The sequence below is a fragment of the Lissotriton vulgaris genome, chromosome 8 (assembly GCF_964263255.1).
Source record: "Lissotriton vulgaris chromosome 8, aLisVul1.2, whole genome shotgun sequence".
Taxonomy (NCBI): domain Eukaryota; kingdom Metazoa; phylum Chordata; class Amphibia; order Caudata; family Salamandridae; genus Lissotriton; species Lissotriton vulgaris.
In genome coordinates this window covers 681,544,785-681,563,780 of record NC_141696.1, presented here as the reverse complement: position 1 = coordinate 681,563,780, position 18,996 = coordinate 681,544,785, and positions in this window count along the sequence as shown.

The following is an 18,996-nucleotide window of genomic DNA, read 5'->3' as shown; positions in this document are numbered from 1 at the left end:
GGCTGTTGAATTCTATATAATCCAAAGCCTTCTCATGAGTTTGATAGTAGTTCCTGCGTACAGTACTTTGCCTTAGTCCAAATGGCTGGTGATTAGGGCTTGGGTGACTGTTTTCTTGTGCTTGTGGAAAGCCACTTGAAGATTCTTCAGAGCATGCAGAGGGTGTGAAAGCAGGCAGAGGAGACTGTTTTGATTTGTTGGTTCATGGTGAGTTTGCTGTTCAGGATGTTGGCGAAGTTGCGGGAGTGGTCTTTTAGTGTGGGGGTGGGTCAGAGTTTGGCAGGCCACCAGATATCATGTCAGAGGGAGATATGGTTGCCAAAGATCAGCACTAGGTCTTATCTGTGTTGAGCTTCAGACAGTTGTCCTTCATCCAGGCTGTGACATTCTTCATTCAGTTGTGGAAGTTGGTCTTGGTGGTGATGGAGTCTGCTGAGAGAGAGATAATGAGCTGGGTGTAGTCAATGTATGATATCGTATTGTATTCTAATTGTATATATATGGCACTTACTACTCCGGATGAGGTGAGAAGAGTAAACCAGCTACTCCAACGGACGGACAGACTCAGACAGAACGCCAGAAACTACCGTGGAGGCAGAGTGCTCCTTTCCGGGAGCCCCGTGAGCCACGAGTCAGGACCCCTCAAAGAGCCGCAAGTAACTTTAATGCGGTAAAGCATCTGCTGGGCACTTGGGATGCTGCGGAGAGCCACGAGCTGCCCCATAGTGCGTCGGTGAGCTGCGAGCTGCCCTACGGAGCGGGGGGAGCTGCGAGTTGCGCACTGAGAAAGGCAAGGACTTGTCTGCATCCTGGCCATTGCTAGTGACCGAATTGACGCAGAGGAGAGGAGGAGCCCATTCTTCATGCCTGAGCAAGCCGAGTAAGCAGAGTCGAGCCTCTATCTCCATCCCCAGTCCCCAGCTCCGCCTTGCCTCATCTCGAGCTTTGGAGAGTTTGTGGGGCGTCCGCTTCGGCTGGCTGATTAAAACAGCAGGAATCTTTGCATCATTGCACCGTGCTCTATTGTGTGACCAGTTACATGTGATTGAGCCGGCTTTGAGTCTGGTCGGGTCGGAGCAAAGAGTCCGGGGGACTGGAGCCAGGGGGTGAGTTGGAGTGAGGTGTGCCGAGCACCTTTGGTGCGGCGCCTTGTCTGTCTGTCTGTCTGACTCGTGTCTGCAAAACCTCGCTGCTCCCTCACCCCCTTCCCCCATGCCGCAATCTTGATCCTGACCTTGACAGCTGACTCCCTTTGCTGCCTAAGATGACAACAGCTCATAATTGATGTGGAGGACAACATTTCCCACTCTTGTAGAAAGGAGCTTTTAAGTAATGATCTGTTGTGGGCTGCAAGTGTTAGAAGGCTTTTAAGGAACTTGTATAGTTTGCTTTCTTTACACTTTCCTACAACAAGTGGGGACTAGGTGTGGGTGTTAAGTGGGGTGGAGTAGGCGGAGTGGAGCAGGTGCCTCCTCCGGCCCGTAGCACCTTGAACACCGCAGGCAGTGTTTGAGCCCACGCTCCCCCCATAGAGACTTAGGAACAAGGGGGGCACTAGGTCATCCGGACAGCCCCACCCAAAGAGAAGGACGCATAAGGACACTAAAGGACACTTGAGCAAGTAGAGTGGGGTAGAGCAGTATAGCAGAGAGCAGTGACCAGAGTGCTCAGAGGAACTTGAGAGGCATCGGGGTCCGGCCACATCCAATCCCTCCCCCGCCACCTCCACTTACACCACTCCTCTCCCGCTTTCTGACAACTGCTTCTCTAGCAATCTGACATCTGTCTCTTACTCCTTTACATGCCCCCACGTTGGTCAGGGATCGCAGACACTGTAATCTTTATTTCCAACTTGGACTTTGCATCTTCGGGCCTATCAACCAGGTTCAAAGACCAGGCGTTTGCCAGACACTCACCACACAGAACAACCATGCGGACAAGGAACGCAGGACTGATCCAACCCCAACCCAACTACCGCCCTCATAAGTCTGAGGGACGTCAAAAAGCCAAGATATTATATCCCCTTAGTAAAGACAGTACAAGATACGATCCAACCTTTCAGGAGAGGTCCTCCCAGGATGGGAAACAATTGGGAGAGGAACAAATAAACTCTCCCCTAGCTTCCAGGACAGCTTCCAGGGCGGATACCAGGAACACAAATACAAATACAACTACAAATGTGAATACAAGTATAACTCAAAACCCGATTGAACATGTCGAAATCGACAATAGTAATAGAAACAGAAACAGTAATAGCATCAGCAGTTGCAGCAGTAACAGTCCTAAAGGCAACAATGATATCAGAAATTATTTTCAACAATTGTCTAAACAAAGTAATTCTACTGCTTGTGAAAAAACAGTTGATACATTATCCTACGCATCTAGGATGGACACCAATAGAACTACTGCCAAAACACCACCATGTGCTGCTTGAAGCGAAACTTTGAATCAAAACCCTTTACTGACTGTTCCTCTCTCACCAAAAGTTTTCATTGTGAAGGGAAACAGAGCACAAGCTGAAAAATACTTAATCGATCACAGCCTGTTTAGATTCAACTATTCAGGAATCAGCACATCGGTGCCCACAAACTCGGATAATGGTCTCACAGAAGCTCCACTCACCTCAGCTCCAGAGGAAAGTGGAACAAATAAGGAACTCCATTCTTTAATCAATATACCACAGACATTAAGGATAATTGTTTACTTCCGAAATATCAGTCGGAATCCCTGGCCTTCCCGCTTACGCCCAATAAACTGGGTGACGACGACGAGGGCCTTTCATCAAAAGAAAATCCTGACTCAGACTTGGAGCAAAGTCCAATAAATGCAAATGGACCACGGACGTTCAACTTGCATAAAACCAAAACGGAACCTAGTCTGGCACCACAAAGAATAGAAAACCATCTTGCATTGATTAATGAGGCTTTGTTCTCAATGGGAAACACAACTATAATGCATGCAGATAAACTAGACATCCAAATAAACATACTGCAATCAGTAGCTAGCCTGATTTTCGGAGTGGATTTAAAATTGGAACATTTAAATTCCCTAATACGTAGAGCAGAGGCGGACACAGAGGTAAAGGTAAAACCAAACAATTGTGGGTGCTCCCCAATACTGCAGACCTTGGGAAACCTCCCAGAAATAATGAGCACACTATTTACAAACCTTAAGTGTGAGGCGAATAGATGGATGAGCAAGACGACACGCTCCTCTCCCCACAACTCAACTGAAAGTACAAGTGCAAAGACCACACATAAAGAAAAAAATACGATAAAAGCTATGCATGCACCACTAAGGCGAATAGGAGATCAAACTAATAAAATATTTATGAGTGTTACGCAGTCGACATCGGACCCATATCAATGGTTACAGGACAACCAGGATAGCCTAGAGAAAATGCATGAAACTTCAAGCAACGAGAATAATGATCTCAAATGCCCATCGAGTATTAATACTTTGGCTTCAAATTCAAATTCACAGTCAAAAACACAACCTCACCAAATAATCGATAACAGTCCTGGAAAACCTGATGACTCAAAACCACCTCCTTTAGTACTACAATCTTTATCAAGGAAAACAAGAAAAAACTAAAAATGGTTAAATAAAACAAAAAATGATAAAATTTATTTAACAGGGACCATTAAGCATTGGTTTGCACCAGTAAACCAGGACAACAAAAATAACAGCAGTGAGAACCAGAAGGGTTGTGATCCTATACAAAAAACAATCACTGCAGATCAAAATAGAGACACAAAATAAATGTTATAGCCACCATCGAAATACTTCCTCACATCCTGTTATGCACCTCAAGCATGAATTTGACTAAAATCTTGACTGAAAGATCTCCTGCGCCCAATGACCCCTTGAGCAATGCACAGGGCCCTCAAATCAACGAGCCACGCCAAGACATCACTAACAAACTTGACGCTGCACTGACAATTGCCTACAGTGACCCCAAATTGAAAACACATTTAACGCCCAACAGGAGAGAAACATTGTCCAAGTAAGTCTCAAATACTGCCAACTTGCCCTGGACCGAACTATCACGTCTAGGACTGACTCGCATATCCGCATCGCAAACACAAATTGGACCAGGGGGATCGGTTCTTTGCGATAATTCCATGCGGAAATTATGTGAGCCTTTGGAAACTACTAAGGCCCTTTCCAACTCACTTAACCCCTGCCAGACCCTTGGCATAGACCGTGAAAACCCGAAAGTCTTGTTATATCCTGAATACACTTCGCAAGGGAGCTGGGACATCCTCAACGGAGGGAACCTTCTGAAGCTCTGCAAAAGCATTCCAGGTCTGGAGAATATCAAATCAACAGATATTGAGAGGGTGGCTTTTTGCGGCCCAGGGCCAAGTGAACTAAACAAAACAACTGAGATAACCTTCTCCAACCAGATCATGGTGAATGCTCTGAAAAGATACACAACACAACTGGGCAACTGGGGCATAAAAACTAAGCCTCCTCTGCCACCAAATATCCAGAGATATTGAAAAATGACGGGCCAAATGGCCAACAAGGAGATCAAGACCTGAAGGGACAGAAAAGCACAAACAGCAAACACCTAACTTCACTGCCACCGGATCGATCTTACACAGCTCTATAGGTGGCACACAAGCAATACAGTGGAGAAGCAACTCAATCCAAATCATCAAACATATAGATGGAGGTAACTGCTCCTGCTTAATTATGGGACATAGTAGCAAAGACTGGAACTGGCTCCCTCAGGCTTTAAATTTTAGCTCCTAATATTAATAATGGCTATTTGCCGGGTAATCATCCAGTACCAACAAAGATCACCACTGGCCACATCCAGCACAACAGCTCCACTGCCAGTAATCAAACTTTCAATATAATGTCTTGGAATGTTACTGGGATACAAAAGGTTTTGCAAAGTCCAGGAGCAATCACATTCCTAGTAGGAGCAGATATAATCTGTGCACAGGAAACATGGGCTACTTCGTCAACACCAATAGGGGACTATGCTGAATATTTCGAACCCGCAATAAAGGCCAATATTTTCGGGAGACTGTCAGGGGGCATCTCAACATACGTCAAGCATGCACTGAAAGTAAACTTTTCAGTAATACAGAATACATCAGACATGTTTTTGGCTGTTTCTTTGATAGGCCTGATTATCACAGGAAGCGCCAGGAAGCTGCTTGGTCACAGTGCGCTTTATTAAGAACTTTCTTCATTTCATTTCATGACAGACGGCCCAACATCAATACTCCTAATCAATGTCTATTACAACCGCCACGGGCCGGCCTCAAACGACAAACTCAACCAGCTATTAAACGAGATTGAAACTCTATTACTACGGTATGCAGGCATGGACTTCATTATTCTGGGCGATCTTAACATGCATGACACAGGGAAAATGATTCCTGAAAATCACCATAATGGAAGCATCAGAAGATTCAATGCCCTAATGCGGGTTTATAAGCTGGCAACGACACACTGTTTAACTACAAAAGATAAGCCAACAGCATTGATACCACCCACTTACAACAACCAGACAACAATAGATTACATTCAACTAAGTGAGAGCCTACAGAAACACATGTCAAATTATAAAGTCCACCCCCAGATCGAAAGTGACCATGCTGCTCCTACCTTAGAGTTGTCCATTAGTGCGAAAACAAGATATACTCTTTGCTGTATTGGAGCCACAAAGGGAGAAGAGTTATATAGACTTCTTAGAAGAATCAAATGGGGACCGTTTTCGAGCCATAAGTTTGCCTCATGCAAAATAACATGGAAAGGCTGGCAGACTGGCCATAATGACAAGTGCAGCAAAGAAGAATGGGTCTCACTCGCATATGACTTAGCCCATCAACTTTGAGGGAATGATAATCAAAGAACCCATGTCAACTCTGCTTACAAATTGGGATACCAACCAGCAATCAAGAAATGCTCAAGAGAACTCAAGTCCAAACGTAAAGCCTATCGAGCAACCAGATCGGTGACTGCAAAAAAAAGATTTAAAACAAGTGGCAAAGAGTCATTTACAGAAGAAAAATGGCGGAAGATTTTCAAGTTGTTTGCCCCCAGTAAATCCCAAGAGTTTTGGCAATATATAAATAAGGTAATCCATGGAACGTGGTCAGCCCACGTAAAAACTCTCTACACCAACGATTCAAAGAAAAACTCAAATGAAATAACAACTTTTGGGGAACATCTAAATAAAACCTCAATTGAATCCACGGACCCCCAGCCGATGCCATACTTGCTGAAGCACAGGCAATACGAACAACTTTGAAAACAATATGCCACAATGGAGCCCCTGGACCAAATGCTGTGCCTGGCTCCCTCTTCAGAGAGGATATCAACATTTGGGCTGAGAATTTGGGGCAGTTGTATGCGGAGGGAACGCCCTTGGAGGACGTCCCAGATTCCTGGAGGGGATCTCTACTACATCCAATCTATAAAAAAGGGCCAAGCACGGACCCCAAGAACTACCGCATGATTGCTTTATTGGACGTGGTGGGCTAGGCCTATGCAAGCACTCTCCTGATGGAACTAGTGGATTGGGTCAGTAAGGAGAATCTACTTCCTTGAGACAGGCTCATCGACATAAGCTCCAGCGAAAAGGCAAAATGTTTACTTACGCCATCTGTAAACTTAACGCCACCTTGGAAAGTCCAACGACCACGGCTATCCAACGAGTCCTGAGGGCAAAATTACTACAAAAAACTATTTTGTCTTCTGTCGTGCACAAGGAACACTCTAATTCGCTTGGAATGTAACCTTAACCGACAATCTTTGGAAGAACTTGCAAGTCTGGCAAAATTCTTTTACGTAACCACTGTGACCCCAGAGACCTCAATGAAGTTTGTTCTAAACAAAATTTTTAAAAACCCAGGCAACCAGTGGTCAACCGGTCTTGCCTCAGCCAAAGACCTCTTGAACCTAGCTACAGAGAACCGGGACGCCAATATAATTAAGTATACAACTATTAAAACATCAATAAAAAAGCAAGTAAGATCATGAATTTGAATTTGAATTTAAAATATTTATATAGCGCTACATACACCGTGCGGTTTCTTGGCGCTGTGGAGACTAAATTAGCAGTAGGAACGCAAATACTGGTAAGGAAACAGGAAATGAGATCAGTTTACATTGGAAAAGGCCTGGGTAAACAAAAAAGTTTCAAGATCTTTACGGAAGAGGGAGTAATGTCTGGCCAGACGTAGATGATCGGGAAGGGAGTTCGGAAGGATGGTGCCAAGAATGAAAAATTGGCTCCACCCCATTTCTTACGTCTGTAAAGGGGTACCTGAAGAAGCGATTGAGTAGATGAGCGAAGCTCACGGGCAGGGGTGTACTCTTTTAGCAAGGAGGAAATGAAGGCAGGGGCTGTGCCCTGGCGCGCCTGAAAGACCATGCAACCTGTTTTGAAAAGGGATCGCTCCCTAACAGGTAACCAGTGCATTGCCTTCAGTAAGGGGGTAGAATGATGAGAGCGGGGGAGACCATGGACCAGTCTGGCCGCCTGGTTTTGAACCAGCTGGAGCTTCCTCAAACTATACGCTGGAATGCCGTTGTATAGGGCGTTGGCGTAGTCCAGCCGGGAAATCACCAGAGCGGACAAGATAAGTTTAAGTGCGAGGGGGGAGAAAAAGCGAGAAACAGAGCGAATAGTTCGAAGAACAAGAAAGCAAGAAGAGACAACAGAAGTTATTTGTGAGTGAAGAGTGAGATGATTGTTGATTTTAATGCCCAGGGTCTTAACTGAGGGAGAAGACGTGGGAGGGGGTCCTAAAGAAGAAGGCCAGAATGAAGAGTTCCAAGGACTGGAAGAACCACCCGTGAGAACCAATTCCGTTTTATCGGGGTTCAGCTTCAGATGATTGTGGTTCATCCAGTCCCTGATGAAAATCAAAGAAGTTTGAAAATTTGAAATAGAATGAGAAGAGGAAGAAAGATTAAAGATAAGCTGGAGGTCATCCGCATAATTATAAACGGTGGCCTCCAGTTGCTGAAGTGCAAAGATCAAAGGATAGATGTAAAGGTTAAACAAAAGAGGGGAAAGAGAAGAACCCTGGGGAACACCACATGTGACTTTGAGTTGGGTGGCCGAGAAATCCCCCAACCGGACTGCCTGGGTGTGGTCCCTCAGAAAGGACGATAGCCAAACCAGGGCTGAGCCCTCGATCCCCGCCGCTCCGACACGGGAAAGTAAGATGGAATGATCCACCGTGTCGAAGGCGGCGGAAAGATCAAGGAGCACCAGGGCCTGGTGATTGTTCTGGTCCATGCCCTCCCTGAGGTTGTTCAGGACTGACACCACGACGGACTCGGTGGAGTGCCTAGGCCGGAAGCCTGCCTGCCAGGACACTAGGCCCCCATTTGCTTCTACATGGGCACTGAGGACCGATGTTACATGTCGCTCCAGCACCTTGCCCAAATAGGGTAGAAGCGAGATGGGGCGATAGTTAGCTGGAGCAGAGGGATCCACGCCAGGCTTCTTCAGGATGGGCACTATAGTGGCAGATTTAAGAGCTGGGATTACCACCCCCTGGGCCAGAGAGCTGTTGAGAAAGGAGATTGGCGGTTTAGGGCAGGCAGAATAGATCTGTTGCAGAATATGGGCTGGACAGATGTCCGCCGGGGAACCAGACTTTACTTTGGGAAGTATTGCAAGGAACACTTCTTCGGTAAGAGGAGGGATAGACGAGAGACAACAGTGAACAGTCGGGGGAAGGGGCTCTTGAAAACTGGATATTGAAGCTTTGACAGCTAGAGGCTTTCACGAGACCCAAAGCTCCCTTCCGACACCATATGGCCCCAAACCACATCTCACACAGCCGGTGGGGAGGCAAGCTCTACAAAGGATTCTTGCAGCGAGACTGCACGTGTTTCCTTTAAAACACCTGTATCCTTGAGTGAAAGTAAGACCAGCGATTACAGAGTGTGGCCTCTGCCATTACAAGCGTGAAACAATTGCCAACGTCTTACAATGCTGTACCGCCCTGTTGTCAATCCGCCAAATCCATCTAAGGCCCATTCTCCTCCAACTGGGCATGCAGACTGCAAAGGAGGCAGTCCTTCAGCTATATTTGCTGGACACGGTGAAGCACATGGCTAATTTTGCAAAGTTTATCTATCATGCCGACAAGCCCTAATGGAAAGGTCAACCATGGCACAGCATGGTATTCATCGAGAGGAAGGCCCTATGCAGTTTGGCTCCCACTAAAAACTTGTCCGGTGCAGCCAATGGAACAACATTTACTGCATCTTAGAAAACAAAACACCCAATGGTGGTTTTAGGATTAAGCCGTATATATACATTATTATTTTACTCAATTTTAATTTTCCTTTTTATATTGATTGTTCCTTTTTTGTATTGGTTTTTATTAATCACTCAAATAAAGTGCCATTGTCATTGTCATTGTCATTGTACTCCTGATGAGGTGTCAAATCGCTTTTTCGGCGAGTAGCACACTACTCTGGGACCCATAACGGATTAGTGTTGAATTAGTATAGTGAAATATGAAAGTAATTAAAGTGGTGGATAGGTTAGTCAGTTATTTGGATTCCGAAGGATAGCGGAAGGATAGAAAAGGAAAAAAGGTTTGTATTTATATAGCGCTTGATACCCCTGATGGGCAGTAGCCCACTACTCCAGAAACCCATAAAGGATTAGTGGTGAATTAGTATGGTGTAACATGAAAGTAATTTGAGTGGTAGATATTAATCAATTATGTGGAGTGAGAAGGATAACGGAGGGATAGAAGGGGTAGAAAGGTTTGCATTCATATAGCGCTTGTTACCGCTGAAGGGGTGTTGAAGCGTTTTTCTGGCGAGTAGCATGCTACTCCGGAACCCATAAAAGCAGTAGTGTTGAAAATTAGTATAGTGAAATATGAAGTAATTTGAGTGGTGGATATGTTATTCAGTAATCTGGATAGAGAAGGGTAGCAGCAGGATAGAAAAAGGATAAGAGTTTTGTATTTATATAGTGCTTGCTACCCCTGATGGGGTTTAGAGCACTTTTTTTTCTGGTGAGTATCACGCTACTCTGGAACCCATAAGGATTAGTGTTGAATTAGTATAGTGAAATATGAAAGTAATTTGAGTGGTGGATATGTTAGTCAGTTATTTGGATTGAGAAGGTTTGGGGAGGGGTAGAAAAGGGAAAAGGTTTGCATTTATATAGCGCTTGCAACCCTGATGGTGTTTTGAAGTGCTTTATTGGTGAGTAGCATGATACATCAGAAACCATAAAGGATTAATGTTGAAAATTAGTATGGTGAAATATGAAAGAAGTTTGAGTGATGGATGTATTATTCGTTGGATAGAGAAAGGTGGCAGAGGGATAGAAGAGGGAAAAATGTTTCCATTTATATAATGCTTGCTTACCTCTGATGAGGTATTGAAGTGCTTTTTTGGCGAGAGCACGGTACTCTGGGACCCAAACAGGATTAGTGGTGAATTAGAATAGTGGAATAGGAAATTTGAGAAGTGAACATTTTAGTCTGTTATTTTGATTGAAAGGGATAGTGGAGGGATATGAGAGTGAAAGATTCTTTTTTGGGGGGGAGGTCGTAGCAGTTGGAGGAGGCTTTTGGATGAGTAAAAAGGGGTTATGGAGGGGAAGAGTCATAGGGAAGAGTTTAGAAAGGTTTGTTTTGGTGATCAGTATAGTAAAAGAGGTGCCAGATGATGCAAGGAGGCGTAGAGTACGGGGAAGTCTAGAAAGGGGTATTTTGGGGATCATAGTAGTGATATGGGGTTTGGGATAAATGAGAGAGTGGGTGTAGAGGATATAGTGATAGATGTATAGGGTGAGAAATCGGGTAGTGCATTGGAAAGAGTAGTAGTTTGAGATGAGTTAGAAAGTTGGGTTAGAAGATATATTGAGAGAAGTATAGGTGTTGTGTTTGATTTTAGATTCCAAATAAATTTCCTGATTCATGCCCTTATTCCTATTTAATGCAAAAACAACAATTGATGGACAGAATGCAGAACAATGTCATACATTCACCCCAGTACAGTGATCTGGGCCTAAATCCATCGTTTTTTTGCACTCCACACCACCCCAGTTCAGACATGGCCATATGCAAATCAGCCTTGACCCTGTGCCTCATGGGAACAGTCCAGCCCGAACTGCCAAGCCATGTCTTCCCTGGACCGGAATCAAGCATCCTAGGACTGGTTTATGACTATCAGCCATCTTCAGCCAGGATAGCTTGACTACAGTGGTGTGGAGAGCACGGGACTCACGTCTGAGCATACCCTTCCCACTCGGGGTGACAAATGCAAAAACAACAATTGATGGACAGAATGCAGAAGAATGTCATACATTCACCCCAGTACAGTGATCTGGGCCTAAATCCATCGTTTTTTTGCACTCCACACCACCCCAGTTCAGACATGGCCATATGCAAATCAGCCTTGACCCTGTGCCTCATGGGAACAGTCCAGCCAGAACTGCCAAAGCCATGTCTTCCCTGGACCGGAATCAAGCATCCTAGGACCGGTTCTGGCTATCAGCCATCTTCTACCAGGATAGCTTGACTCCAGTGGTGTGGAGAGCACGGGAGTCACGTCTGAGCATACCCTTCCCACTCGTGGTGACAAATGCAAAAACAACAAATGATGGACAGAATGCAGAACAATGTCATACATTCACCCCAGTACAGTGATCTGGGCCTAAATCCATCGTTTTTTTGTACTCCACGCTACCCCAGTTCAGACATGGCCCTGTGCCCCATGGGAACAGTCCAGCCTGAACTGCCAAGCCTTGTCTTCCCTGGACTGGAATCAAGCATCCTAGGACGGGTTTCTGGCTATCAGCCGTCTTCAGCCAGGATAGCTTGACTCCAGTGGTGTGGAGAGCACGGGACTCACGTCTGAGCATACCCTTCCCACTCGGGCTAACAAATGCAAAAACAACAATTGATGGGCAGAATGCAGAACAATTTCATACATTCACCCCAGTACAGTGACCTAGGCCTAAATCCATCATTTTTTGCACTCCACACCACCCCAGTTCAGACATGGCCATATGCAAATCTGCCTTGACTCTGTGCCTCAAGGGAACAGTCCAGCCCGAACTGCCAAGCCATGTCTTCCCTGGACCGGAATCAAGCATCCTAGGACCGGTTTCTGGCTATCAGCCGTCTTCAGCCAGGATAGCTTGACTCCAGTGGTGTGGAGAGCACGGGACTCACGTCTGAGCATACCCTTCCCACTCGGGCTGACAAATGCAAAAACAACAAATGATGGACAGAATGCAGAACAAAGTCATACATTCACCCCAGTACAGTGATCTGGGCTCAAACACTCCGTCCATCATCCCCTTTTGTATAGCTTTGTTCGCCCTAAGTGTGGCAAGGTATGCTCAGACGTGAGTCCCTTGCTCACTTTGCCACTGGATTCAAGATAGCCTGGCTGATGAGCATTATGAATCCGAAACCGGTCCCAGGATGCTTTTTTCCGGTCCAGGGAAGATATGGCTTGGCAGTTTGGGCTGGACTGTTCCCATGAGGCACAGGGTCAGACTTATTTGCATATGGCCATGTCTGAACTGGGGTGGCGAAGTGAGCTAAAGAATGGTGATGGATTAAACCCAGATCAGTTGACTGGGGGCGAGTGTTTGATTTGCTCAAACACTCCGTCCATCATCCCCTTTTGTATTGCTTATTCTTATTTAGGCATAGTCCATGCTACCCAAATACAGGCATGGCTACTTCCATCCGTTCATCTACGTCACAACGATTTCTTGGAAAACCAGACTCTTAAGATGTTAGAGACTTCCCCTTGCTTGGATGTTGTTTTCTCCAAGAACTCATTTATTATGCATGAACATCTATTCCTTAGGGGTTCATTCATGGCGGTCATATGCCTGACTTTATATCAAAGCTGGCATTCCCAAACACCTTCAAGGTATAAATATACCTTCACTTGCTATGGCAAAGCACAGTCTGGTTCAGTGCAGTTCAACTAGCTACTTGCAACACGCAGCTCGCTACAGCAAGTGCCAAAGGAAGCCAACTCTCAGGCTGACGCACTGATCAGAAGCTGTCATCCTCCTGCCAAGCATCCAGCTCCAGTGTTTCTGACTCCCCTTGCGGGGTGTTTGGGAGATCGAGTCCAGAGAAAGAGATACCAACCTCTCTCATTCTAAGATATGGAGCTGATTAGAACCCAGAGAAACCTTTGGCAATTCTAGGCAAAAACTAAACCAATGCTAAAGACAAACACCTAATTCTTCCCTCGTACTAGACTTAGGTTAGGTAAGCTGCGGTAGGCGTATTTTAGAAGCACCAGTTGAGTATTTTATTCTGTGTTATTTATGTATGTATTTTTAGATGTCATAGCAACAGAAAATGCTTTTACAGTATTATTTTATATTACTGTTTACGCTGTACGCATTATACTTCGCGGACTGTCTAACGATTGTAGCAGTTCACCTCTCTTGCATGAGAAATATGACTGTTCAATAAACCCTTTTTTATTCAAACGCCCGTCCCACTATTTCTATGCAACTCTGTAGAAACGAAGCATGCACGATTGACTGAGTGAAATAGTTATCTATTGTTTCCACGAAGATGTTTTTCTGGTTCTAGAGGAAACAAAGTTGTTATGTTTATGCGGTTGTCAGAGACTAATTCCTTCTTGTTTATCTCGAGAAAGTTTCTAGTGACCTCTGAGTTAGCTGGCACACACAATTAAGTTTAGTATACTCGATGTAGACATACTGACCTCAGCTCTAAGTCAAATCTATAGTGTATTTTATTCCAATGCGCAGAGCCTATTGGGAATATAGGAACTACTTTACATAGGGTGATAAATAGCGTAGCGCATTAGATATGCGAAATTAGAAGAACGTGGTAAATATATAGATCCATATGTACATTGGAAGTATACAGATGCATAAAGGGGGTAGGTATATGTAGATTTCAGATACTGATAGGGGTACAGAAGGAGAAATAGAGTAGTGCATTGGATATGCTTTTCAGGAGCAAAGTAACAAACACATAGATCCAAGTACATGGAAGGTAAATAGATGCACAATAAAAGAAGTACATGTAGACCAGATAAACTCCGGTTTTCGTGTTTTAATTGTACTTTAATATTTTTTTTAACATAATTATTCTACATGTTTTTACAAAGCAATACACAAAGATAGGAACACATTTATAGAAAAAATAAATGAATATATACAGAGGAATATGCTGTAAATTTATGTTTGCGTATGATGCTTATGTGGGGAAGAGCCAATTCTTGAGCAGTTTGTCTGAAGATACGGTGGCTGTCAGTGGATCTTATGTTGGGGGGTAAAGAGTTCCATAGTTTGGCTGCTTGAACAGAGAAGGATGTGCCACCCATGTTTTTTTTTCTTGTATCTTGGGATTTTGAGGCATTCATGCATTGCTTTGTGGGTGATACAAAGCAGTTTGCACGTGGATCTTCTGGCAAATGGTATCCAATGCAGGGCTTTCAAGGCAGGTGAGATGTGGTCTCGCAGTTTGACATGCAAGAGTAGTCTGGCAGCCGAGTTTTGAATCTGTTGTAGTTGTTTCATGGTTTCATGGCCATTAAAGGTGACCCATGATAGAGGCTATTGGCGTAATCGAGTTTGGACAGAACAAGGGAGATGGTAGCTTGGACCTTGTGTGAAAATCCCAAATGAGGGAAAATTTGTCACAGCATTTTTCATATCATCATCATCAAAATTACTTTATTCGATTAATACAAAATTAATCATAAAAGTGCAAATATACATCACAGTTACAAATAATAAAAAGAAGCAATTTCATCAATGTCAGTCAATAAATAATTCCCTGGTTTTCAGACACATGCATAAAAAGGAGGCAACACTGTAACAGGTTAGGGGATCAGGCAACATATGTAAAAAAGTGCAGGGCCAGACGACATTGTCTGAAATTTTGCTTACGTGAAAGCGGGACTAAAAACATTTTCCATTGATTACAATAAAATTTACAGACACAGAAAATGTGCATATCAGACTGTTGTGACGTGTCATCACATGGGCAACACGGGAGATCATTCGAGGAAAAGATACCAGCAGGGTGGCCCAACATGTGAGGGATAAAATTAAGCAGAGACCTTAGCAGAATAAATCTGTGCCGTCGGATTGTTACAAATTCAAGATAGGGGGATATCCCCTCAACCTACTATGGACCTTCAATATATTCTCTAACTATAAATTTGTTACGATATACATTCAATCTCCCTTCATTCGCAGTGGTTATGAAACAGGTCTTTAATGCTTTTTTTTAGATGGAACCACATTTTTCGGGGATACAAATATGCTCCCTAGATCACGAGTGTATAAAGTATATTTCATATACCTTAACCATAGGATGTTCTCTTTGTGTTCAAGGGATAGGCAGTCCTGTATCATTTGTTGGGAACAACCAATGGGGAGACTCCTCATCGATTTCTAAAACAAGCCCTCTGTTGTTTGTATCATCTTTACATTAACATGGACCCACACCCCTGCACCATACATTGCTACTGCCCTAGATCTAGCCCCCTAAAACTTTCCTAAAATATCTGGGTTTGTTGTTCCCAACTTTTTGAAAATGACGGTATAGCGTTTGTGCTCCTTTCCAACATGACCCCACTTTCTCTACCATACTCCTCCAAGATGCCTCATACTCAAAAGTGACTCCTAAATATGAAAAAGACTCCGTCTGTGTCACTTTGTGATTTGAGATAAAAAAGGATGGTGGATTACTCAGCTTTGGCCCCGCAATTAAAACAAAAGACTTAGATTCATTTGTCTGAAGATCCAAGCCTTTCATAAAATGCACATAAGTGTTTAACAGTTTTTTAAGGGCTCTTCCCGTTCCCACGATTACAACTGCATCATTTGTATAAAGTAAAATTGTGATGTACAACTTCCTAGTTCTAGGCATATCTATAGCTTATTCTAGTAGTTTGGACTCCACCCCATTAGTATACAACTAGAACACAAAAGGGGCAAGAATTCACCCTTGGGGAACTCCTCTCAATACTGGAAACCACCTGATGCATCCTTCCTTTGCACCAACACATGCTTCAGCTCTTGAGTACATTTTTCTAATAAAGGTAATCCCTGCTTGTTCTACCCCCATTTCCCTCATAACTCTCTGAAGCTGTGGGGGAGATACACAATCAAAGGCTGCGCTAAGGTCCAGGAAGGCCAGGTATACATTGCTTTGCTTAGCGTGGGTATACTTTGCTATAGGCAGACTCAAATTCAGGCATTGATCTCGAGTGCCTCTCCCTTTTCTGAAACCGTATTGTGGCGGGATCAAGATGTTATTTGTCAATGCCTATGTCTCCAGTCTATTTAATAGCACTCTACCCATTACGTTTGCCATGCTATCTAGATGAGAAATAGGTCTATAACTCCTAGGGTCTTGCTTGTCCCCTTTTTTAAAAATTGGAACTAAAATGGCTTTAAGCAAGGAGGCAGCAGGTCCCACTCTTGCTATAGCATTACAAGTATTAGTAAGCAGAGGACTCCAGAGGTCAGGGCAGACTGTAAAAATGTCTATTGGAGCGCCATCAAACCCAGGTGCCTCATTACTGGTACTTTGTTCCAGTGCCATACATACCCCTCCGTTATCAAAGATAAGAGTAGTACTAGAGGATGGGACAGGCTGGTGGGCCATTCTTTCTTGCTATAGTGGGTTTTAAATGTGAGAAGGTTATGCCATAAATACCCGGACCGTTCATTTATTTATTTATAAAGCTTTATATAGAGCAAACTTGACCCAAGAGGGTATCAGAGCACTTTACATTTAGGATTGTTGCGTTTAAAGTTACATCAGTTACAAGAGCATAGTAAGGTACAGTACACATAAACAATGCTGCAAGACTTCGTAGGAGGGAGGGGAGGAAGAAGTAATAGCAGGGAGACGAGGAGGAACATTGCCCAATGTCGGACTGGGTAGGTGACGGTCAAGGGGGAAACCAGGGCCAAACTCCTCATTAGCTGTATAGCAGCTCCACCGGGCATCAGCCATGTTGCTCAGGTCTCAACGTTCGGGAAAAAACGTTTTGAATAGATACATAGGCTACAGTAACAGAGTCAAGTAGTGGAAGAGCATGTTCCCACTAGAGGATCGAGATAAAAGAAGGAGGTGGGGGGGAAGGAGTGAAAACAAACCAGAGAAGGACCTGGGGCTGCCTTTTAGGCCAATGGGGGATGTGTTCAAGGTCTGGTCGGAGTCCGGTGGTAGGGAAAACTGTGGCAGCCATCTTGGGGTCAAGCAAGGTATTCTGACCTTGGAGTTAGAAACAGCTGGTACCCATTTAAGACTTTCGCTCGAGGGGGTGTTTGTTGTGCAATGTATGCTGAGCAGGTCTTATTTCTACATCCTACTAAAGTGTCCTGCCCCACATTGGTGTGCAGCTTGCTTCTGCTCTCACAGTTTGTGCATGTCCACCACGTTTTTCTTTTAGGGCAACAAAATCCGGTGTAGGAGCTGCACGAACTCCACAGTCTCCCAGAGGGTTGCCACCTGTCCGACCCCAAGTTTCCAACTCGCATGGCCCTTTGCGTTTACCGGCCTACTTCCCTGTACATAACCTCCGGCTGGTCCACTGGATATGTCTTGATTTTTAGAGGTTCGGGGAAGGATCTGGGTTGCCCCTTGGGTCCCTGCCCATCAGGACACAGTCATCATGCAGCCCCGGAGCTGGATACAGGGCCTCACGACATACCCACTCCCAGAACCTTCTCACCTCCCTTTGTAAGGCCTTCAGTCTGGGCGTATTCACTGTGCTGTGTCCTCCTCGAACCCCAAGGCTCGAGGGAGGTTAAAGCTGCATGGTATTAGCATGGTTATAGCTGCATGGTCACTGAAACCCAAGAATTCGACTTTCCTATTGTTAAGATTTTCACCCGGTCTAGCTGAGGCTAGGGTGGCAAGCTCACTTATGAATTGTTGCCTATTGAACTGCAGATCACTTAGGAATCATAGTTTGGAGGTATTTGACCAGCTCTTAGAGGGGCAGGTTTGTGTAATGTTCCTCTTCGAGACGGGGCTGAAGGAGGATTCCGCACCAGAGATCCTAGAGGCACTTCCTAGTGGTTACGGGATCACTAGGATTGATAGGGGCTCCGGTAGAGGAGGCGGGGTGGCGAATATATTCAAACACACCATCCAATGTGTCCTAGAGCCGGTCACCATTGCAGATAGTGAGGCTGGGTTCTTCACAATTGGGGTGGCTACGAACTACATCCTGAAAGGGCTCCTGATCTATAGACCCCCTGGACCCCCTACTCGATTTTTCCCTAGCCTGATAGAATGTATTTTGCAACCTGCACTACGCTACGAAAAACTTTTAGTGCTTGGTGACTTGAACTTGCATTTCGATGATGCAAAGAACATGAGGGCCGGGGGAGCTGTGTCAAGAATTGGCGACCCTACAACTGACGGTAAAATCTGATTCCCCAACACACCACCTGGGTCATCTGCTTGACCCCATTTTTGCTAACTGGGAGGACATAGTTGTGAAGCCGCCTCTCCCTGTCCCATGGTCAGACCATTTCCTGATCCCGTTTGGGCTGAGGCTTCCGGGGTTAGAGGTACAGGTGATATCCAAGAGGGATACAGCACGCCAGAAGTGGGCTGGCTTCTCTCAGGAGAAGTTTAACAGCGTTCCTTCTCAGGGTGGGCTGCCGGGGGGAAAAGATGTCAAAACAAATGCGGGAATTTAGATAGCCGCATTACGGAGGCACTGGATAGCACTGCTTCCTAGACGCATCAAAGACCGGGGAGAGTACAAAAATCTGCTCCGTGGTATAACAACGCCGTGAGAACTGCTAAAGCACACTGAAAAAGCCTAGAAACGTGGTGAAGGAAAGACTTCTAGGACCAGATCAGGAGGGAATATAAAGTCGCCCTGAAGGGCTATCATGGGCTCATTAGAAGGGCAAAGGCATCGTATTACCAGGAAAGAATTGGGGCGGCGGAGAATTCGTCAAGGGAGCTGTTTAGGGTCTACAAAGAA